Source organism: Mesocricetus auratus, unplaced genomic scaffold (assembly GCF_017639785.1).
Source record: "Mesocricetus auratus isolate SY011 unplaced genomic scaffold, BCM_Maur_2.0 Super-Scaffold_100009, whole genome shotgun sequence".
NCBI lineage: Eukaryota > Metazoa > Chordata > Mammalia > Rodentia > Cricetidae > Mesocricetus > Mesocricetus auratus.
The window spans coordinates 20396383-20420616 of record NW_024429193.1 but is presented as its reverse complement, the minus strand read 5'-3'; the positions used below and the strand labels follow the sequence as shown (position 1 = coordinate 20420616).

The window sequence follows — 24234 nt, the reverse complement described above, 5'->3', positions numbered from 1 at the left end:
ACAGAGTTGTAGATTTTTCCTCATTGTCTGTTCTCAGGAAGAATTTGGAAGGTTGGGGTTGTTCCTGCCTGAATGTTTGAACAGCTCATTTTGCTACCTCTGCAGAGGTCTGGGTGCCTTTTCCAGGTGTGATGGAGTCTTACTCCTCTGGCAATGGGACCTTTGCTTTTACACACTTGTTAAATTGAACTTTTTGGTAAAGTTTGCTCATTTAAATCAGACTTTCAAATATAATTGCAGAAACTTCAAAAACACCTGCTTATCTTTTTTTTTGTAGTGTTTTAGACTATGATGTGAGGTCATCCAATCTTACCATGCTTTCATCTTGATTTGGTCCAACAGATTCAATTTCATTAATAAAGGACCAACATTTGCTTCCTCAATACTCTTGAATGTTTGTTCTGTCCCATTCATTCTCTTATCTTTACCATTTCTTTCTTTTTAGTTCTTCTGAAGATTTGTGCTTAGCTGTTTTATCTTTAGTTCTTTTTTTTTCTAATATAAAATTCCCTTTTTTCCTTGTGACCCTCAAGGCTATGAGACTGATGTACTGCCTACTGTATTTAAAAGGCTCTGGCTAAATTCCCTTATTTTAAAATACAAAATTCAATGCAATATTAATCAAAATGGTGATGGAAATTGTACAGAGTAGCAGTGATTTAATTATATATGGAGATAAAAATTTAAGGATAGAAAAGACACTTATGAAATATAATTTGTATAGAGAACTTGTTTGGCCAAGCATTGGGATTTATTTAAGCATATTGAGAATTTTAAAATGGCGAGGTTTGGGTGCAGTAACTAGAAAACAAACCAATAGAATAGAATGCAAAGCCCAGAAAGAGACTAGTGTGTTTATGATCACATCGTTTATGGCAAAAATATAAGGTGGAGGGGGGAAAGATGGCTTTTCAGCAAATGGCTTGGGCAAAATGTGACCTCTTGGAAAAAGTTGAGCCCAAACTCATATTGTTCATAAACAAGAAGCAACCCCAATGTGATAAAGAAGAAAAGGAGTCAAGGGCCACAGATGCAGACCACTGCGCTCAGTCATCTCCTTCAACTCTTTCAGGACACTGCTGATTGTGGGGTACTGACTACCTCACTGCTGAGACGGTTTTTCTAAATGCCAATGAGATTTAACACCTTTTCATAGATTAGGTCTGAGCATCCTCATTGTGAAGCTGGTCAGGCTTTTTGTCCATCTTTCTTTCCTTTAATGTTTTTTTGATGGCGTGTGTGTTTGGTGTGTAGTGTGGTGTGTGTGTGTGTGCGTGCATGCGTGCACATGTGTATGTATGCATGTGTGTGGTGTGTGCGCACATGCCCATAGATAAGGGCGAACCATCACGAGCCTGGAGCAACACTGACAGCACCAAGCCCCAGCAATCTTCCTTCCTCTGCCGCTGGGCTCTAGGGTTACAGGCACACTCAGCCACACCCTGCTTTTCACAGGGACTCCAAGGGATCTCCTGTCACCGAAAGGTCTTGCCCACTGAACCTTCTCCTCTGCACATCTGCCTCTTTCTGGCTTCTTGGAATTTCATGAACCCCAATCTAACCTCAAACTTGCTATGTAGTTTAGGATGACCTTCAATTCCTGATTTTCTTGACTCCCAAGTGTTGGGATTACAAGTGTCTGATTATGTAAATTCTGGATTTTGTTGTTTTGAATTAGGGTCCACTGTTCTATCTCCAGAGGGCTTGAATTAAAGGCTTGCACTACCTCACTGGGATTTGGAAGGGTTCTTTTGTTTTTGAGAAAGGATTTCTCTTGCGTTACCCTGGCCATCTTGAAATTTACTCTGTAGATCAGGCTGACCTTGAACTCACAGATCTGCCTGCTTCTGCCTCCCAAGTGCTGGAATTAAGGGCATGCACCACCACTGCCTGGCCTGTAAGAGTTCTTCGGGTCTGGTTACATGTCTTTGATTGGGTATATGTACCAATGGTTTTACTTTGTTTACTTTTTACTTATTGGCCTTTTATAAAATGAACAATGAAATACACATATAAAATTGGACATGGAGGGAGGGTTCCTAACCATTCAACTTTGTTAAATAGAACATATTTGAAAACATGTGCCATTTACTATGATAATAAAACAAAATCCTAACATTTTAGCACCACACTTTCAGGAAAGAGGTGAATGAAAGAGTTAGTGGAATTCCAGTTTCATAAATTGTCAGCTCACATAGATACAGATGGATGTCACAAAATTCCTTTGGCCTAGGAGCCAGCCACCTTTTCAAGGTAGGGGATGGGTAAATGGCCTCCCTGCCTGCACAGCCAGAGCCCTGGGAGGCATGCAGCCAAGGGGCCCACGGTAAGGGTCCTTCTGGCTGTGTTCTGAGGCTTTCTTGTAATTATTGCTATTTAAACAGACAAGGCCAGTCAGGGAGGACCTGGTTTCCCCAGGAAGAAGGGCAGGGGGTAGGGAAGGGCACTTGTCCTAACTGCCTTGTTTGAATTCAGAACATTAAGTTCATTTCACCATTGCCTCAGCCCATCAAGGAAGCACTTTGAGTCAATTATTCTTTGAATGTTTGCTTGGTGCCACTGTGACTTGGTGACATTTCACTTGGCTGTCCCTCACGACCTATTTATAGTACTCATTTTAAATATATACTTGGTTTGACACATTAGAGAGACTATTAGAAATATGGGAATCTGGGTAGAAAAGGTTTTGAAAGTTAATAAAAAAGTAAACAAATCCAACGCAGGAGAACTTAAAAATCTGTCTCCCTGGTCCTGAACACTGGCTTAGCAGAGTCAAGTAAGAGCTACAGAATGCTATTACAGTTGCCCCATTTGGTCAGTATCCCTGAGGGCAAGTCCATCTGCAGACCCACAGAAGAACCGGAGTAAATCCGCATTGTTGTTTGTTGGTGATCAGCACAGCATACGTCGGTTCCAGCGTGGAGAGGACATGCCCTGTAGTCCACAGAAGACATTCTTATTTTGTTTGTTTGTTTTGTTTTTTTTTTGAGACAGGGTTTCTCTGTGTAGTTTTGTAGACCAGGATGGCCTCGAACTCAGAGATCTGCCTACCTCTGCTTCTCAGGTGCTGGGATTAAAGGTGTGTGCCACTACCGCCTGGTCTAGAAGACATTCTTGTATGTCATAAATGTTACTCACCATGGCTTCTCCCAGAATGTCTTAGAGGCTATTTGCCCATCTTTAATAGCTGCAAGTGTGGAGAACTGATTATTCTGACCACATATGAGATCCTAGGATCTTCCTTAAGGCACTCTTCTGTACCCATCTACTCTCTCTGTCTGTGTCTGTGACTGTGTGTCTGTGTGTGTGTGTCTGTGTGTGTTTGTCTGTGTGTGTGTCTGTGTGAGTGTCTATGTGTGTCTGTGTCTGTGTGTGTGTCTGTGTGTGTGTGTCTGTGTCTATGTGTGTCTGTGTGTGTCTGTGTGTGTGTCTGTGTGTGTGTCTGTGTCTATGTGTGTGTGTCTGTGTGTGTGTCTGTGTCTCTGTGTGTATCTGTGTCTGTGTGTGTGCCTGTGTGTGTGTCTGTGTGTGTGTGTCTGTGTCTCTGTGTGTGTCTGTGTGTGTCTGTGTCTATGTATGTGCCTGTGTCTATGTGTGTGCCTGTGTGTGTGTGTGTGTCTATGTCTATGTGTGTGTCTGTGTGTGTATCTGTGTCTGTGTGTGTGTGTCTCCTCCGTCTCCCTGTCCCTCTTTCTACTCCCTCTCCCTCTGTCCCTTCCTCCCTGTCTGCCTCCCCCAACTTCTCTGAGAGACAGGATTTCTCTGTGTAGCTATGGCTGTCTTAGAGTTCACTCTGCAGACCAGGCTGGCCTGGAACTCACAGAGATCTGCCTGCCTCTGCCTCTGAGGATTCAAGTTAAGTGCCAACACCGCCTGGCTGCCTTATACTCTCTCTCTCTTTTTTTTTTTTAATATTTTATTTATTTATTGTGTATACAGTCTTCTGCCTGCATGCCAGCAGAGGGCACCAGATCTCATTCAAGGTGGTTGTGAGCCACCATGTGGTTGCCGGGAATTGAACTCAAGACCTCTGGAAGAACAGTCAGTGCTCTTAACCTCTGAGCCATCTCTCCAGCCCCCGCCTTATACTCTCTTGATGGACAAGCTTCGCAGGTCCTGCAGAAGGACTAAAAACATCCTAGAGATATCACTGCTGTTAAGGAAACAAGGTTCCCTTTTGGGTTTTTAGTCTTGTTAATAAAAGAATTTAAAAACAGATTCAGAAATGCAATTTTATTACTTCATTGAAAACAGGGCAGATAAGCTGTAAGTCTTAGCTGCTGGCCAGATGATGGGAATGGCAAAGAAGAGGGGAAGAAGCCATTCCTTTGTAGTGGACATTGGGAAGCAGGAGTATGGCATCAGGGTGGGGATGCTTCATAGAAAAAGTGAAAAATCTGAGAGTACCAGGGGACACACATTGAGGTTTTTGGCTAGTATCTGAAAGAAAAACAGAGAAATAGGCACATTGTCTTCGTTAGGGCAACTCTTACAAAGCAAAAACATTTAATTGGGGCTGGGTTACAGTTTCAGAGGTTTCATGGTCCATTATCACCATGGTGAGGAGACATGACAGCGTGCAGGCAGACATGGTGCTGGAGAAGGAGCTGGGAGTTCCACATCTTGTTCTGCAGGCAGCAGCAGGAGACTATGTAGAACCTTGGGTGTAGCTTGAGCATATATGAGACCTCAAAACCTGCCTCCACATTGCCACACTTCCTCTAAGGCCACACCTACTCCAACAAGGCCATACTGCCTAACAGTGCCACTTCCTGTGGGTCAAGCATTCAAACACAGGAGTCTATGGGGACCATTCCTATTAGAACCACAACATGCTATCATTAAGTGATAATCAGTTCTTCCCTTTCTTAGCATGCCTGCAAGTGGGTCAGATTTTCTTGAAGCAGGGTGGACTTGGTTGTAGACTCCTGGTCAAACGATTGCCAGTGTCGGTTGGTTTTGCTCTTAAAAGGAGGACACAGCATTATATAACGCTTTGGGTTGCTTAGACTGCTGTGTCTCTGCCCAGGGCCAGAAGTTTCTACCAGGAAGAAGCAGTTTTCCCTTGATGAGCCTTAACCAAGTCTAGTTACCTCTACCTTTCCATGCAGTAACTGAAATTCTAGGAAAGGGGTCTATCATGGGGAAGGGGTCCAAAGGCCTCCAAAGATAAAACAGATAATACATTCCAACTAGGCGTAATTTTCATTAGAAAAAAAATTCTAATGCTGTCAAATTAGGTAAAACCCAATACCTTCCATGCAGTGTGAAGCAAGTGGCACATGAACCCAGGCTTTTTTTTCTTTCGTTTTTCATATAGCTTTCAAATATCTTCAAAGCATCACATAGAGATACTTTTAGTTATACTCCCCTCCCCCCACTATGGCTTTGCTTTATAAGTTTCCAGTTACCTAGATATGTCAAGTGGGAAATCCCAGAAGTGAATAATTCATGAGTCTTAAATTATGAGTAGGATTGTAAAATCTTGTACCATTCTATTCTTCCCCAGCAGGGACATGACTTTCCCTTTATCCAGCGTGCCCACACAATATATGCTGCAACCTGTCCCTTAGTTGCTTATTGGGGTATATACAGGAAAAGCATATGGAATGTATAGAGTTTGGTAGTATACATTGTTTGTGGATCTTAGAAAGTATCTTCCATGGTTAAAGGGTTATATTTGAATAGGAAATAAATGCACTATTGTATCCCAGTAGGAAATACCCTGCTGTATCTGAGTAGGAAATACCCTGCTGTATCTAACTAGGAAACACACTGCTGTATCCCAGTAGGAAATACCCTGCTGTATCTGAGTAGGTAATGTAGCCTCTATCAGGCATAATGGTCCACACCAATAATCCTAGCTTGCAAGAGTCTGAAGCACAAGGACAAGTCCAAGGTGAGCCTGGGCTACAAAGAGGGAAGGAGGAAGATGGAAAGGATGGAAGGAAAGAGAAGATACAGCTTCATGATTCAGAGCTTTAGACCACAAAGGCAAGCTGCTTGAGCAGTCACCAGGTTTACCTGAGGGTACCAATTCTTAACTCCTGGCCTCTGGCCCCATCTTTCTCTCCTGCTTTCAGAATGGAGAGAGTTACATAACTTGAATAATTATTATTACAATAACAACTGATGAGTCTGAGAGGAAAAAAATGATGTGTCCAGCCCAGTTCTGTCCTTTCTTCTGGGAGCCAAAATGGTTTCACCCCCACTACCTTTGGCTCTTTAATTTTATTAATGGGGGGAGCTTGCTTATAGTGTCAGAGGGTTAGTCTGTTATCATGGCGGGGGCCTGGTGGGAGCATGCCAGCATTCATGGCATTGAAATAAGTAGCTGAGAGCAAATCCTGATCCTCAGGCAGAGACTGGGCCTGGTGGGGGCTCTTATTTGTTTGTTAGTTTTGTTTGAGCCAGCGCTGGTATGGACTTTTGAAACCTCAAAGCCCACCCCAGTGACACACTTCCCCCAATAAGGCCACACCTCTTACTCCTTCTAATCCTATCAAAGAGCATTCAAATATATGAACCTATGAGGGCCATTGTTATTTAAACCACCACACTCATTGACTGGAAGGAAGGCATAGTGTGTGTGTGTGTGTGTGTGTGTGTGTGTGAGAGAGAGAGAGAGAGAGAGAGAGAGAGAGAGAGAGAGAGAGAGAGAGAGAGAGAGAGAGAGAGAGATGTTGACAGAGACAGACGAGACAGAGAGACTGAGACAGAGACACAGACGACGAGATAGATTCGTTGGAAAGCTGTTGAAAGTTCATCTGTGAGAGTGAACATACACTAGCTGGAGACTTGAGAAGAGGAAGAAAGTGGGCATGGCTGTGGAGGGAACCAGATAAACAAAGCCGAATCGCCCTGGAGGCCACATCATAGCTGTGCTGTGATCGGAGCTGAGGGCGTTGGTGTGTGGTTCCACAGTCCTTCTCAGCCGCTCAGAGAGAGGCTCAGGGAGGACCCAGGGAAGTGTTGCCAGAGAGCGGCTACTGCTCAGCCTAGCCTCTGCATCTCTGCTTCTCCGGTGTGGTAGACAAAGACCCTCACTTCATGATAAGAGTCCCGGGGCCTGAGAGAGGTGGAAGCAAGACATGTGAGCGGCTCTGCCATAGAGAACAGTTTATAAGCCCAAACACAGGACTCCTCCCCACTTTTGCTTTGAAAACGAGAAGCGTTGCAGTCTTACACACTCCCTGGGCCTTACCTTTCGTACGGTCGTTAATGTGCGCCTTTTTCTCAACAAAAACTGTGCGTGGGTTCATCGCTACACTTTACATTTGCATTTTAAAGCTTAAGAGGTGCATGGCCTTGCGGACAAGCTTGGCAGCTGGCAAGGTTCTTCTCTGAACTCCTACTTCAGTGGAGTTAAAGCTTAGCGGAGATGCACGGGGAGGGAATCGTAGGCCTGCAGGTGTTTGCGGGAATCCGGTGGGCTCTGTTCGTGTCTAGCTGGCTCAGATGCCTTTGAAAATGAACCATCAGATGTTATTTCTAACATGGCTAAGGAGAGATTTAGTTTGGCTTTACTTTTGGTTAGGACAGGGTTTTATGTAGCCTAGGCTGACCTCTAACTTACTAAGTAGCTAAAGCTGACCTTGAATTCCGGATTCTCCTGCTTCTGAGTGCTGGGCTTACGGACTTAGGCCTCCATACCTGGATCTAAGGTAAACCGTGTTATATGAGTGGGAGTACAAAGGGAATATCCTCAATACTATAGTGTCATAATTGACACTAAATTGTCAATTCAAAAATAACGATAATGGCTGTTAATAACTTAACAGTTGATTTGCCTTTTATTTATCAAGTTATTATTATTTTCTCTTCCACTGACAATTCAAATGAAAATCCAAAGGCTTGGGAAACGATCCGATGCCTTTGGAAAGTGCTTGCTGTGCAATCATGAGGACCTGAGTTCCCATCCCCAAACTCGTGTAAAAAGCTTGACACGGTGCTTATATAAGACAACTTGTTAACATTTTCAGCAAAGGTAGTGGTTCAACTCATCCCCGAGACAGATTCCACTTCTCAGAGTCAGAGATTAAAACCCATTTGGCCTAAACAAAAAAGATGACTAATACAGGCCCATGTACCAGAAACATCTATGGTTGGTTTTAACGTGAAGGTGACACAATTAGATTCACCTGCATTGGGAGCCGCAGCTGAAGACCTGGTTGATGAGCTTGATAGAAAGGCGGCACCTTTGGCTGCAGCACAGATAGGAACATTTCCTGCCTTAGGTTTGCTGGGCCTTCTGAGCCTCCGTCACTGCTACCAGAGCCAGCGTTTCCTGGCTCCCATCAGAGACAAGGACCAGCAGCTCTCCAGGAACTTCCCACCTCAGCGGCAGATTGGGACTACGGAGGCGTCCAGCCTGGGGGACTGAGCAGACCCCACTGTGGGATTATTCAGACTACAGAGAGCCCGCGCCTCCCCCCCCTCCCCCGGGGCTCAGAGATGAGCCAGTACTGGATGCTCAGTTTCCCAGGTTAGATTCAGATGCTGCTGTTGTTGTTGTTATTGTGTGTGTGTATTCATGTGTGTGATATATAAGTCATCCCATTGGTTCTGTTCCTTAAGAGATCCTTGACCAATATGCATTGACAACAGGTGACTGATTTCAGATTGCAGCTGGCCCAGGCTTGAGGCTAGGCAACTCTGCTCTTCTGGCTTGCCGTTCCTCTGTAGTTGGCTCCGTATCTGTTGCAGACATACTTTCTCTACTTAGAGCCCCTTCACTGGTGACACCAACGTGCTTGCTTCAGCTGATCTCAGTGGGGGTCACATGAACCAACAACTTCTAGGCTTTTAGGCTATTTACGTGCATTCTTGGCTTTTGTCTGTCGCGGTGACAGAAATGTTTTATGATTTCTGTAGTCACCACCAGCCGAGCTTCTTCCTCCAGCAGTGAGCCCTGGGCATGAAGCACTTCTTCTGCCTTGGCTCAGTGCTGCTTAGACTAGACTCCTTCACCACTGCCACCCCTTCGCTTCCTCAGCTGACGACCTACTGCTCCTTCCCGATGCACACCACCATCTTCCACCCGCGCTCCCCCCGCCCAGCACCTGCACACGCAGGGAGGGCGCTCGGGTTCCCAGGTCCCACAGCTCTGCAGTGCATGGGGCTTCATGTGTCATGATGCCACACTGTGTGCGGGCTCTCACAGCTGTCATGTACACCGTGCCTAGAAGCTCCCATTGGCTCTTTGTCTTCTGTAGGTCCTCATGGCTCAGACTTGGCTCTCATGCTCTGTTGAACTCGTTGGCAGTTGGTTGCTGCTATCTGCAGCTGTGGAAATGAAGCACATAGTAGGCCAGGCTTTTTTTTTTCTCATAGTTTAACCCCCAGTGGAATGATCATATAGTCTTCTAAAGTGGACTTTGCATTGTCTTATGTGAATGACAATGACTCCGAGCCCCCGGACTTGCCCTCCCCATAAAAAGGGGACAGTCTTCACCTCACCTTTCGTTGTCTTCTGCCGGATGGGGTTGACGTCGGTTCTACCTAAACCAGGTGCCGGACTGTTCCCTTCTAGACGGCAATAGTTCCCTTCCTACCCCTCCATTTCTCTACAAATCGCATATGTTTGATCTTCACACCTTAGAAAGAAAATGGAATGAAGTCCGTCATATCACTTGACTCATTAATTTCTAACCCACAACCAGGTGGGCTGATGTATTCCCAAAGCTGTTCCACTAAATCCAGATTTTCCCTGCCTGAGGAATACTGTAAACATTAACAGTTACTTCCATCCTGCTGGGCCCTAGCCTCTGACCACCACAATCTAGTTAATTCTCTATGGATTGATTAACCAGCTGGACATTTCATACAAACAACATCTCAGCCCACAGTCTTTCATACCCAGCTCCTCTAACTCAGCACAGCGTCTTCAAGCTTTGCCCATGTCATTAGTGTGTATCAGCACTTCATTTCCTTTCTTAGCTTTTTATGTCCCATAAAATCTGTGGTGGCAGCAGATTTTTACTATATATCCAATCAGTTTAGGATATTTTGTTTGCTACCATTTTGGGGTGACTATGAATAATGTTTTTATTTCCTATAAACAGAAAAGGATGATAAAGAACCCAAAAATAGATTGCATAGTACCTTATTAACTTTGAATTTTCTGAATGCTAATGAGAAAGGAGTAACAGCCATGGAGAGACGTTGGATAATAGAAAAAAACTACGGAACTAAATCAGCCAATATACTTTAAAGATGTCTTGACTGCTCAATGGAAGCCAGGACATGTATTATGTTGGGGAAGAGGTTTTTTCTTTTGTTTCCACAGGTAAAGAAAAGCTATGGATACCATCAAAATCGATGAAGATTTGATTTGAACAAGAAACCTCTTAATTAGAAGAGATGATAGTTCATCAAGCAGCATGGCCATTTAATCTAAACTAACCTATAAAGCTAGCAAATATTTTTCATTTAATCAGATATAATTTGCCAAAGGAGACTCTCTCAAATTTAGGGTTGGGGAAGGATTTTATTTTTGTCATTTTGGAGAACAAATGGATTCAGCTAAGGAATCCAGAGACCACTGGACAATTGAGACATCTGAAGAAAAGGACAAATAATACAGAAAAATTGTCCCAAGGAAAGTTGTAAATTGGTCTTTTGGTATAGCACATTTACAACAGGATAAAATTTCCTGGATATTCCCAAATGTTTGTTTCTGCTTTTCTCTACAGACATATAATGCAAATGGTTCTATTGTAGTCCTGGTCCAATTAAAGATTAAAAGCCGGCTTTGGAGTTGGAGAATGGCTCTCTCCTTCTCTAAACCCAAGCATACTTGTTAAAGAAAGATCAAAATATGTCTCATGTCAGAAGAGCCACCTGATATGGAACAGAAGAAAAACAGATATTTAAGGACTATTGTATTGCCACTGAAATGCCTTGAGGGACCTATAAAAAGCCTATATGCCAAAGCCAGTTTATTCATTTCCTGCAACTGTGAATGAAACACCTTCCCAGAACAATTAAGTAACCTGATGCCTATTGAAAGAAAACATATTGTTCTGGATGAAAGAAGAACTTTAGAAGCTCAAATAAAAAATTTAGAAGTTGTAGATCAAAATTCATCAGAATTAGATTAGGAACCTCCCCAAAGTTAGGGTTGGGGAAGGGTTTTGTTTTTGTCTTTCCAGAAAAATAAAACAATTAAACTATCTTGACGAATTTAAGATCTTTGGACAAACAAGAATTACCAAGACAAGAAGTAATCTGACCTAATGGGATCTCTGAAGTCTTCAAAAAGATTGAATCCAAGCTGGGTGAAAGTCACAGCTAACTTTAATACCACCATTTGGGAGGCAGACTCAGGTGAATCTTAGTGGTTTCAGGCAGCATGATCTACAAAGTGAGTTTCAAGACAGCCGGGACTGTTAACACAGAGAAACTCTGTCTCAAAAAACAAAGAAGATGGAACCCCACAACAATTTTACCAGTACAGTGATAATACCATTAAGCTGAACATTAACAACAGGAGATCAATTTGGACTATGAAGTACTCAGAACTATTTTGAGGAGGTCAACTGAGATGATCCAGCTTCACAACTCTGCTCAGAAAAATTTCGAGTAGGCTCCTGAGATGATCTAGCCTCACAGATTACGCTGGCCAGGACTTGAGACAAACCCTGTACTTTCCCAGAGACTGGAACAAAAAACAATACAGCTTGGCAGTTAACCCAAAATTTTCTTTTCAGGATTCCCTAAAGATGCAGTAACCCCCAGAGAGCAGGAAGTAACTTTAAGCCTCGATGCCCACATCCCAAGAGGTGGGGGTGGGTGTTTTTTTCTTTCAGTGGGTTATGGATATTTGTCATTGTTTAAAGAGATTGATAGCAAAATGTTGTGGGTTAAAGTCAGGAAGAAAGTTGAACAAAGGGAATTAGATTCAAGATTTTTATTTAAAAAAAGATACAGATATGAATGGATGAAAGGACAGATTATTGAATCTATTTTTGAAAAGAAAAAGGCAGGATATAGGTATAAGATAAAAAGGAAGATTATTGAGTCTACTTTTAAAAAGTATAGATACAATGAGATGAAAAGGTAGGTTATTGAATCTACTTTTAAAAAGCATCTACTAGTTTTAGGTATTTTACATGGGATTGGACTTTTGTATATTGTATACAAATATTGTATATTGATGCAAATTTGAAATTAATTTGTTAAAGCATACTGTACATGCTTTTCTAATCTAGTTCAAAGTATTGTACCTATGCAGTTCATTTATCAATGTAATGTAAATTTCTAGTTCTTGAAAGTTATTATTGCCAACTATCTAAGATAATAAGGAAATGTAGGGGAGTAACTAGTCACCTATTACAATCAAACTTGTAATCACATTAGGTATGTTTTCAAAGTCAAACAGAGATATATTTTAGGAAGACAGTTATCTTCAAGCACTTCAGATATCTACAGAATATGGCATTTAGAATGTTTTTAATAACATAAGTTATTTTTTATGACAATGAAACATGTCTGCTTTTGGCAACACCTGTCTACTTCAGAGTAGATGGTGGGCGTCAAAGAAACTCTACGTGGAGCTTACTTTCTGCGTGGCAAAAGTAAGCCACTGGGAAAGACAGGGCCCTTGCCTCGACTGCTGACCGTATGCTGTCCAAAATGGACAAACAGGACACAAAAGAGTGACTGCAAAACCTTGCCAAGACAAGATGGCACAGCCCTTCAGAAAATCCTGCGTCACGGAAAAGTCTGCCAGAGATGCTAGACCTATAAGCGGAAAATGGATGCCCCAACATTGTAGAGCAACATTGGGTGACTGTCCAGGCAACCAGCTGTTTTTGTCATTTCTTAAAATTTTTAGAAGTCGCTTGATCATACTTCCTGTTTGCTCAGTTAATATTATTTCCTTTTCAGGTCTCTGAGGGAGTTGAAGACTAGATAGTATAGTTGTAGTTTTCATTGTTTACCAGACTCAGAAAAGGAACTCACTAATGATGTGTAAAATGTAAATGGTTTGAGAGACATAGTCATGACATAGTATGACTTACTAAAGCTTGACTGAGGATGCAGAAAAGCAAAGTCAGCCTCAAGCTATAGAGATCAGCAGTGGTGATACACACCTTTAATCCCAGCAGCCAGAAGCTAGGAGATGCTGCTACACACCTTTAGTCCTAGGGCTCAGGATTAAGAGATAGACAGATCTCTGTGAGTCTAAGGCCACCCAGATCTACACAAGAATGAATTAGTCTAAAAGAGAATTAGAGCTCACACCTTTAATCCCAAGCAAGGTCTCAGTTGAGGCATTCATTCTCCAGCCACACTGAGGAGAGGTTACAGCCCGAGGCTTGATGAGAGCTCCTGGAGACAGGATCAGCTCTTTAAGCCTGAGGTAGTAGTAAAAGCTAGTGGCAGAATGCTTTGATTTTCTGATATTCAGCTTGAAGTTTGAACCCAAATATCAGTCTCTGGGTAATTTGTTTTTTTTTTTTGTCTTACAAATGGTGTTCTGAATATTCATGTTCATGATACATTTATTAATTTTCTTGAACATTAAGAGTAGAACTGCTGGGCTTTGCTTGTTTGAGGCAGGGTTTCGATAGGTATCCCTGGCTGGCCTTGAACTCTCACAGACTTCAAGCAGAAAAAGGGATAGGATCCTGGCTCTGCCTCCTGATTGCTGGATTAAAAGCATGCACCACCATACCTGCCTGAACCGCTGGGAGGCATTACATCTCTGTGTTTTAGCTTTTGAGGACTAACAGACTATTTTTTAAATAGGCCATGCCTTTCCCATTCCCTCTAGACCTTGTCCAGGGTTTGCATGTGTCCCTGTCTGGGCTGATGCTCCTCATTTGTATCTTTTCTGCTACAGCCATGCAATCACCATGCGTGGCAACTCCCTGTGACTTGGCTTTGAGAGTCCCTATTGGTGATGAGGCTGAACATCTTTCTTGTGCATTGCATTTAGATAAATGTGTACTCAAATCTTTGCCCACTTTAAAATTGTGTGGTTTATAAGACTAATGTATCTTTTAAAAAATCATTACATTTATTTATTTTTGTGTGTGTATGCGTGTGTGTGCGTGTGCATGTGCACACGCATGTGACTATGTGTGCCAGACCTTGCTTGTGGAGCTCTGAGGACAAGTTTTGGAAGTCAGTTCTTGCCTTACCAAGCCATGGCACCAGCTCTGTATTTTTGAATATAAACCTTTCCCCTTAGAACAGTTTTAGATTTACAGAAACTCTGCCAACCTAATTTCCTCTATTATTAACATCATATATTAGCATCATGTATTTGTAATTACTGGGCTGTTATTGTGTGTTGTTGCTGACTAAAGCCTATGCCCTATTAAGATTTCGATAGTCCACACTCCACTGTATACCCTTTTTCTGTTCCGGAATCTAGGATGCCACATTGTATTTATCATGCTGTCCTGGTGTCCTCTTCTTTGTAACAAGCTTGGATCTTTGTTCTCAGTGATCTTGACAGTTTGCATGAAGGATATTTTGGGGTCGGGGCTGGTTTTGTGTGCTGCTGGTGATTAAGTTCAGGTCTTGTGGGTGCTTAGTACCTGCTGGACCACCACAGTCTTTCAACCCCTCCCTGGAGTGACAGTCAAGTATTCTGCAGAATTTACTGTTGGAATTTTCTCTGGGTTTTCCCCCATGATGAGACTGGGGTTATGTGTTTTAAGGAGGAAAAACTGCATAGGTACAATGCCATTTTGACTACACACAGCTGGCAAAACCTAATATTGATCCTGCTCATGGATTCCTGATCTCCAGTCTGCCAGTTTGTCCCCCCACACCTGTGTCATTCATACAATATTCTGCAGGGAAGTTACCATGCACAGCCCACAGTGAGACCTCCGGAGTTATGTGGCACCTCAGGAGAGAACATGGGCATGTTATCAGAATTCTGCACATAGCATCTGCCACTTCTCCTCTGTTTGTACCTGTGTGGACTTAGGTATGTTTTTCATGATTGGTCTTACAATTCCAGCTTTCATCATTGAATGTTACTGATTTGGCTCTTGTATCCCATTGGGGTGTGTATGCACGCATGTGTGTGTACGTGCCTGCATGTGTGTTTGAGAGTGTGTGTGTGTTTGTGCATGCATGCCTGTGTGTGCGTGTGTGTAAGTGTGTGTGGGTTCTTAGAGCTGTCTGACCTTTCTGAAGCTGGAGTTAAAGGTAGTGTGAGCTGCCTGATGAGTGTGCTAGGAACCAAATATTTGCCCTCTGGAAGAGCTGTACATGTTCTTAACCACTGAGTCATCTCAGTGAACACTGAGCCCCAGTTTCTCCGTTTTAAAAATATTTTTATTTCTAAATTCTCAATTCTATGCCATTGATTGATACAGTTGTCCTTAAGCCAGGGTATAACAGCTTTAATTCGTGCAGTTTTGCTGGAGACTGGATTTTACAGTAACATAAACAAGGTCTTCCATTTATGAAGTCCTGTGTGTCTTGTAAGAGACTGTCTCAGAGCTGTCCAGAGAGGAGTTGTATGTCTAATTTGAATGGGATCCTTTACTCACTTATGGAGGTAGGAGGAAGTAAGGAGTGGAGGAGCTGTAAGATTCCTTTAGTGCTAATGACACAGTGTGACATCATGTAGCTGTGTAAACCCAGCAGCTTTAGCTAGACAGACACAAAGACACCAGCAGGATAGAGGGAGGCACCATGGGCATAAAACATGAACAGCCGGGCGGTGGTGGCACACGCCTTTAGTCCCAGCACTCGGGAGGCAGAGGCAGGCGGATCTCTGTGAATTTGAGGCTGGGCTGGACCGATAGCCTCCAAAACAATACAGAGAAACCCTGTCTCGTAAAAACCAAAAACCAAAAACAACAAAAAAACCCCATGAACTTCCTGTTAAGCTTCTGAGATGCTCTTAAGGCCACTCTGCCTCTCTCATCATTCCCTGTTGACTCTGCTCCTCATACGTGGCTCTGTAGCAGCTCTTGTATGTGTAAAATGACTGTATGCTCCTGGTGCCTCAGAAACAAACTCATTCAGATTTTATTTTCGTATATTTTTGTGGTGTGTGTGTGTGTGTGTGTGTGTATGTGTATGTGTGTATCGGTGCAGTGTCTGTGGGGACCAGAAAAGGGCATTAGATTCCCTGGAGCTGGAGTTACAGGTGATTATAAGCTGCCAGGCAGGCATTTAGAGACCAAACTTGGATCCTCTGGAAGAAGACTATGCACTTTTAACTACTGAGTCATTTCTCTGGCCCCAACCAATGATTTTTGAAAGGATTTTCTTGTTTGATCATTTAAATAATGCTTTTTAGGCAGAATGTTTATGCTATCGTCGTGTATCTGAAAATAGCTGGTCTTCTTAGACACACCAGAGTCCTAGAGGAAACACTGCCACTGACATCCATCAACTGCTGGACCAGTGAGTCAGCTCGGTAGGTGAAGGTGTTTGTCACTAAGCCTGATAACCTGAGTTTGAGCCCCAGGACCCCTGTCTACTCGGTAGAAGGGGACAACCAACTCCTGAAAGTTGACCTCTGACCTTCACTGTGACCTACGTGCAGGTGTGTATGCAAATAATAAAATGTGTGACAGCTGTTATGAAGAATTAAGCGCTGAGCGGCTGGAGAAGTAACAACCAGTGGGGCACTTGTCATGCAGGAATCAGAACCTTGGATCCCAGGCGCCCACGTGAAGGGTCAAGCACAGCAGCATGTATCTGTAATCTGGGCATTTGAGAGGCAGGGGTGGGCAGAGCCACTGAGCTCCTATCCCACTCACTGAACTCCGGGTTCAGTTTCAGTCAGAGACTCTATCGAAAAGTAAGAGGAGAAGTGGACCAATAGGTAAAGACCTTTGTTGTCAGTACATACGCTGGGATCTGGAACCACATGGGTGAAGCAGAGAACTGACTCCAGAGGATTGTCCTTTGCTCTCTGCATGTGCGCGCTCACAGACAGACAGACAGACAGACACACACACACTAACACACATTCGCACTCACGTATTCACACTTTAATGGTAATTTTGAATGATTCTCTAGGCTAAGGACAGACTCGTATGAGAATGAGATGTTTATTAAGGTCCTGATCTGGGGGAGGCGGTGGGGGGGGGGGACTACATTGTCCATTGTCTTACTCCAGGCACCTTATGAGATTTTCATGTGAAGTTTAATGGTGAATGGTTTATATTAACAAAAAGACATGAATGGGAGGTTTTTGTTGTTTTGGTTTTTGTTTATTTTTCAAGATGGGATTCTCTGGATAACCTTGGCGGTCCCAGAACTTGCTCTGTAGACCAGGCTGACCTCCTTGTTTTTGTTTTGTTTTTAAAGGCCTAACTATACATTGCCTACTCAAACTCAGTTCATATGCTTATATAGAGAAGAATGGAAAAAAAAGAAATGCCACACTAACATTAAATTTAAAAGTCTTCAGTGTCTATGTAATTTCAGATAGTACCCGTTTCTTTCTGTGTATGTTCATGTGCATGTACATATGTTGGGGGAGCAAGTGGGTATGTGTGAGTCTAGAGGGCAGTGGTTGCTGTTTGTGTCTTTCTCAATTGCTCTCCTTTTCCTTCCTTTCTTCCTTCCTTCCTTCCTTTTTTTTGAGACAAAGTCTCCCTATGTAGCCTTGGATGGCCTGGTACTTTCTAGGTGGACCAGGCTGGCCTCAAACTCACAGAGCTTTCGGATTCTGCCTCCTCAGTGCTGTGATTAAAGGTATATGCCACTCCACCTAGATCCATCTTAATTTTAATTTTTTATTTAACTTTTTACACATGTCACTCTTAGTTCCCTCTCCCTCCCTCCTCCTCCAGCCCCCCAATCCCTAGAACGCCCGCCCCACTCCATCCCCTCTCTGTTCCCCAGGGAGGGCAAGGGCTTCCATGAGGGATTTTCAGAGTCTGTCATATCTTCCAGGGCAGGGCCTATGTCCTCCCCCATGTGTCCAGGCTGAGAGAGCATCCCTCCATGTGGAATGGGCTCCCAGAGTCCATTTGATTGCCAGGAATAAATACTGCTCTACTCTCCAAGGTCCCACAGATTGCCAAGGCCTCCTCTCTGTCACCCAGGTTCGGTGGTGGTGGTGTCTGGATCAGTACCATGCTGGCCTCTTAGTCATCAGTCTGGGGTCCATGTGTTCCCCCTTGTTTAGGTCAGCTGCCTCTGTGGGTTTCACCAGCCTGATCTTGATTCCTTTGCTCATCTCTCCTCTTTGCAACTGGGTTCCAGGAGTTCAATTTGGTTCACAGCTGTGGGTGTCTGCCTCTGCTTCCTTCAGCCACTGGATGAGGGTTCTAGGATGACATATAAGGTAGTCATCAATCTCATTATCATGGGAGGGCATTTAAGGTAGCCTTAGTGCCAGTTGGTGTCATTCTTGTAGATCTGTGAAGATCTCACTAGTGCCAGATCTCTCCTCCAACTTATAATGGCTCCCTCTATTATGATATCGCCCATCCTTCTCTCCTCTATTCTTACTCTGGCTCAACCTTCCTGCTCTCCCTATGTCCTCCTCTCCCTTCCTCTTTAACCCCTCTCTTTTTCCCATCTCCTTCTGCCCTTCTCTTCTCCCCCCCCAATCCAATTAGAAGATCACATTCCCTATCCCTTCTCCGGGTTACCATGCATATCTCTCTTAGGGTCCTTCCTGTATCCCAGGCTTTCTGGTGGTGGGATTGTAGGCTGGCAATGCCCCATCTTAATTTTTGAGAGAGAGTTTCCAGTTGAAATTGGAGCTTGCTGATTAAACTTAGACTGGGTTGCCAGCAAGCCTTGGAACCTCCTGTTTCTGCCTCTCCGCTCTGGGGTTACAGGCATATGCCGCCACACCTGATTTTTTTATGCGGGTGTGAGGCGTCCAAAGTCAGGATTTCAGGGTTTCTGCTGGAGAGCTCTTCAACCCTCGCTTGCACCCCGTTCACAGTTGGTAGAAAACACAGGCTGTGGGATAGTAAAGCATGGAGAAATAGCAACCAATGTGCTCTAATGGTACCTATAGAATACTTTAATCAGCAGAAGCGGGATACACGTTTTAGTCCATAAAACACTCTATAACAAGTTTAGGGCTATAGAAATCACATTAATAATATTCTTTGATCATAGTGGGATTAATGTAGAAGTCAAAAAGAAAGATAGGTAGAAAATATCCAACCAAACACACGTCTAAGTAGCCTATGGAAACCTTCTACCACTAACAAAGGCCTCGTCCTTTCATAAAACATTTCAAGACAGGTTTTCATTAGGCTGCCTCAAGCTCACTCCACTGTCCCGTCAGGCTTATGTCCTCTTGCCTTACCTCCTGTGTAGCTGGGATGTCAGGCTTGTGTGACGAAGTCCAGCCCCAGACTGCTTCAAGTTCTCTCCGAACAAACTCACAAAGGAAAAGACTGAAACAACTGATCACATCCACAAAAAAATTGGCCACAAAGCCTTGATTGGAAGGAAACAACAAACTGGAGGCAATAAATATTCTCAGCTTACAATTTTCTTTTTTCCAGACAGGGTTTTCTGTCTAGCCTTGGCTGTCTTGAAACATGCTCTGTAGACCAGCCTGGCCTTGAACTCAGATCCATCTGTCTCTGCTTCCAGGGCGCTGGGATTAAAGGTGTGTGCCATCAGCACCCAGTGTACACATTGACTTTTAAAGACCAATTGCTCTTTGATAAGAGCCGACAGCCCCACCCCCGGCCAGGTTCAACCATCTAGTATGTGTAAGAACACATCTAATCTTATGAGGGAGAAAAGAAATGCAGACTTGTCCTGTCAAATTAAAAAGTGATACTGTTTCAATGAGTGGTACATCTAATATTAGTTCACTTTAGTGAAAAATTATTTTGTGAAAACCTATTTTTAAACTTTCTCTGCCATGTTGATAAGGGTTTAGTAACAAAGGCACTGTCATACATTGATAAGGGTAATTTAAATTGGTACAGGCGCAACCTTCCTAGAAAGCAATATAGATAGTTATCAGGCATGCTAATAATTTTTATAAACTTTAACCTGCGATTTCAACTTCTAGAACATAAAAAAAGGTTATACACAGAAACATCCTTTATGTGTCTGAAAACATGGAGCAAAGCCATAATAGATAATGCCTACAAAGAAGTCTGTTTGGTGGAACATTAAGATGTTATCAAATAATTAATTTCCTAACCTAATTAGTGATAGGATCATTTGGAGAAGGGATAACACAAAGTTGTAAATATGTGGTATGAGTAAAGTTCTGCATTAGGATTCATAGAAGGGAATGTCATTATCTGAATATAAATCCCACCACAGCTCACAAGTCCGAACACTTGGTCCTCAGATGGTGCGCTGTTTGGGGAGGTTGCTGGCAGATAGGTCTTCAAGGGTGGGCTGTCAGTGGTTACACCCACTTATTTCCTTTTCTATCACCCCGTGAAGGCCGGTTGTCACATGATTCCATTGCCATCTACCAAACTTCTTGGCTTTGCCTTCCCCACCACGATGCACTGAAATCCCTCAGAAACCCTAAGCCCAAATCAGTCTTTGCCCCATGAAGTTACTTCTGCCAGGTATCTGTGGCATATGTCACAATAAGTATACCCCGGTAGTGATGAGGAAAGTAACTAATACAGAAGACAAGGAATTATGGAGGTGTCAATCACTGTGGAAGTATCACCTCTAGATACGGCAGTTATTTGCTATTGGATGTTTTGTAAGAAGGCTGTATTTTTGATTTTTATCCTTTGCCATTAAAAAAATTACTGGTCAGAGCAATATAAAGAAACAACAACAATAACAATAACAAACAAATTCCAGGCTTCAGGAGCCAGCTCCTTGTCACTCAGCATGCAGGTTCAAGGCTGCACCCTTGTGAACTCCCACCCCGGACCATCAGCCTTCGTCAGCCCCTACTTTTTTCTGCCCCTTTGTGTCTTGCTCACTTCACAAATCACAATGACTCACTTGTCGGTCCTCTCACCTGAAGAGCAGGCCCATGTCTTATATTGACTTTTCGGGCTCCGGAGAAGCATCCGATACCAAACAGGTGCTCGGTGCCTAGTTACAGTGGTCACAGATGGCTCAGGTCTCTGCCCTCCGGTTCTCTCTTGGGTCACGTAGCCTTTCACAGATGATTTTCCTGACAATCGGGGAATGAAGATCCGATGGGGGCAAGGATACTCCCCAAGTCCTCAAGGACTGACCTCACATCTTCCTGCTCTGAACCAAACGATCGGGAGCCGAGTCCAAGGCGTGAGCGCTCATCTCTGTCCCGCGAAGAAACTGCTTCCTCTGAATAGAGTTTGTGTTTGACATTTCTGCCACCACTGGTCTTTCATTTCCCTTTTCCACAGGGAATACATTCCTGGTCCTAAATAACCATTAGCTTAATGGTGACACTCACACTCCGGCAGCCTCTTCTCCAGCTCCGTTAAGCTCTTGCCCTCCATGCTGAACTATCAAAGCAGACGGTCTGGGGATTTAGCCCCATGGACGCCAAATTCCTTAACCAAGTACAGTGGCTTAGGAAGCAAAGGAAGGTATAAATCTCTGTGAAAGATGCTCAAGGGCAACCTGGTCTACAGGGCAAGTTCCAGACCAGCTAGGACTGTCTGGAATAGGAAGGGAGGAGGAGGGAGGGAGTCCTTTATCTTAATGAGGTCGCTACAAAATGTAAAAGTATATTAGCCACTGTGATAAAATGAGCCCCAAACTTTGACACTCAAAGTTTGTTATCCTCCTAAAAAACAAAAAACAACAAAAAAACAGATTGGAAAGATGAGACAAATGTGTGCAGACCACTGAGTGACACCAAAGAGGTGAGATCTGTCCTATATGCATGTGCATCCCAGGTTTAAGAGTTCATGCTTCCTGCTGCAGATGAATTATTAGATACACTGGGGCATCCTGCTGTTGGGAAATCAGTTTAATAGAGATGCATAAAACCCTTCTGGGCTGTGGGCGAAGGGAAAACGCACTCTTCATTACGAGGAAGGATTCCGCCTCTTTAGGAATAAGCACTGTGTTGCTAACTGTTCTGAAGGTGAGCTCATCAGTGTATCAGATTGTGATTTCTGCTTTTCCTTGGACTTTGAAGCATGCTGTCTTAGTCGGTTCTAGCTGCTGATACAAACACGGTGAGCTGGGTACCTTTTAACAACAGAAATTGATTTCTCACAGGCTGATCAGTCTGAGATCAAGGGTCTGGCAGATTTAGTATCTGGGGATGCTCCATTTCCTCCCAGATGTGTCTTCTGAGGAAGCAGCAAATAGGTTCTAATAATTTCTTGTTTAGGGACACTAACCCCATTCATGGTTATCCTGGTCTCATGGCCTAATTGTGATATAATATTATTTTAAGGTATGTGACTTTTGTTTATGCTGCATTTGTTTAATTCTGTGAAGCTGTGTTACTGTGCCTGTCTAAAGCACCTGGTGGTCCTTTTTTTTTGTTTTGTTTTCTTTTGTTTTTCGAGACGGGGTTTCTTTGTGACTTTGGAGGCTGTCTTGGAACTAGTTCTTGTAAACCAGGCTGGTCTTGAACTCAGAGATCTACTGCCTCTGCCTCCTGAGTGCTAGGATTAAAGGCGAGTGCCACCACCACCTGGTAGTCCTAATGAAGAATTGAACTGCCAATAGTAGGGCAGGAGCAAGGATAGACGGGGCTGGCAGGCAGAGAATATAAATAGAAGGCAAACAAGGAGAGGAGGACATCAGGGACCAGCCACAGAGTAAGACGGATAAAAGCCAAGAGGGAAAAGAGAGCTGGGTTAATTTCAAGAAAAAAAAAAGCTGGCTAGCAACAAGCCAAGCTAAGGCCAACATTCATAACTAAGAATAAGCCTCCGTGTGTGATTCATTTTGAAGCTGGGTGGTAAGTCCTCCAGAAGAGAAAAAAAGATACTATATTTAACACCTTCCAAAAGCCCTGCCTTGCCCATATCAACAACTTGAAGGTCAGAATTTCAACATATACATGGGGGGGGGGCAAATATCAGACCACAGAAACAGCCCATGCTGAATATCCTCAATCTTATTTCCATTTGTTGGTCATGCATAGCAGGCTAAAAAGGAAGCATCTCATTTGAGAAGCCACTATCCTAGCACATCTCCAATTCCGGTCCCATTAAACAGGCCATTATAGTCTCCCCTGCCATTATGGTAATCCCCTTCTCTAATGAGAGAAAGCCAGCCCCACAGTCTGTGCTGTATTCACTCACCTGATCAAGTGCTTGCACTGTCCTTAGGTGCCGGCCCCTCACTCTGGGCCACCGCATTTCTTCCTAGTCACCCAACAACTACCTTCTTGGCTTTATGTCATCGATTTTGTACTGAATAATTCAGAAAGAGAATAGAGGGACCAGCAGAACTGCTCAGTGGTTAACAGTGTCTGCCGCCAGACCTGAGTTCAATCCCCACATGGTGGATCAAGAGAGCTTAGTCTACAACATTCGTGTTCTCCCCACCCCAATGAATAAAATGAAGAAAAGTGTTTTCTCCTAATAAAAATAGAAAGAGAAGAGTAATAAAAGGAAAAGTTCTATCTAGCCATATGATTCTACATCAGCAAAGGTGATATTGGGGGCAGAAATGATGTGAATTTGAATTTAAAGACCCTCTTAGAAAGTTTGGCAGCATACTGCAAATAGGAGGGGCTCGGCCACAGGGCCTTGTTCGTCTACGTCACACAGCCCTTCGCGTTTCCGAGTTAGGATAGCCTTGTTGGCAGGGCGCAGGCTGAAGGAAAAGACCCTTGCTGACTCGTGCTAACTTTGCAGCTGGCTTTGACGGTGGTCTTTAAGCTTCTGACTGGAAGTGACCAATGCCACCCCTTGTCACTGGCCTAACGTGACACCACTGAGCTGAAGAAGTGAATGCCTCTATGGAGAGAGGAAGTGGGGACAGAAATCGCGTTGATCCCCGAAGGAAACAGATAAACAGACACTTACCACGGACAATGTGCGGGAAGAAGTGCCTGTCCCCTCCAACCTCGCCTGGCAGTGGTATGGGAAGGAAAGCGTGCCGGACACGTTTTTAATCAGGAAGGTGTTTTGTGGTCTTGCAGAGAGACAGGTTTCGGGGGGCAGTGAAAGAAAAAGCTGACAGTAATGACTCTTGCTGGGGTAGGACAAAAGGAACAAAGCAAGCAATGGGTTCTCTGTGACCTAAGGAGCAAAACGATAAGCACAAAACCTTCTCAGGGAGGCGAAAGCCCAGGCTAATAACAGTCCCGCACAGGCCTTCACTCTCGGCTCCGAAGGGCTTTGAGAGCTGTGTCAGGGTCGTTTCCCAGAGGTG

At 43.7% G+C, this 24234-nt stretch overlaps 2 long non-coding RNA genes across 2 annotated transcripts in view; one reads left to right on the top strand and one right to left on the bottom strand.

Moving 5' to 3' along the window:
* Positions 1-4218: 4218 nt before the first annotated feature.
* On the bottom strand, positions 4219-8254 carry LOC121142313. The gene is made up of 3 exons (XR_005879298.1): positions 8142-8254; positions 7205-7462; positions 4219-4440 (listed from the first exon to the last, which is right to left on the bottom strand). It is a non-coding gene; the product is annotated as an uncharacterized LOC121142313 (long non-coding RNA).
* Positions 8255-8385: 131 nt separating this feature from the next.
* The window catches only part of LOC110343073, a 73897-nt gene continuing 58048 nt past the window's right edge, over positions 8386-24234 (top strand). The window contains exon 1 of the long non-coding RNA XR_002385276.2: positions 8386-8485. This is a non-coding gene — a long non-coding RNA (uncharacterized LOC110343073). The remainder of the gene's footprint in view (positions 8486-24234) is intronic.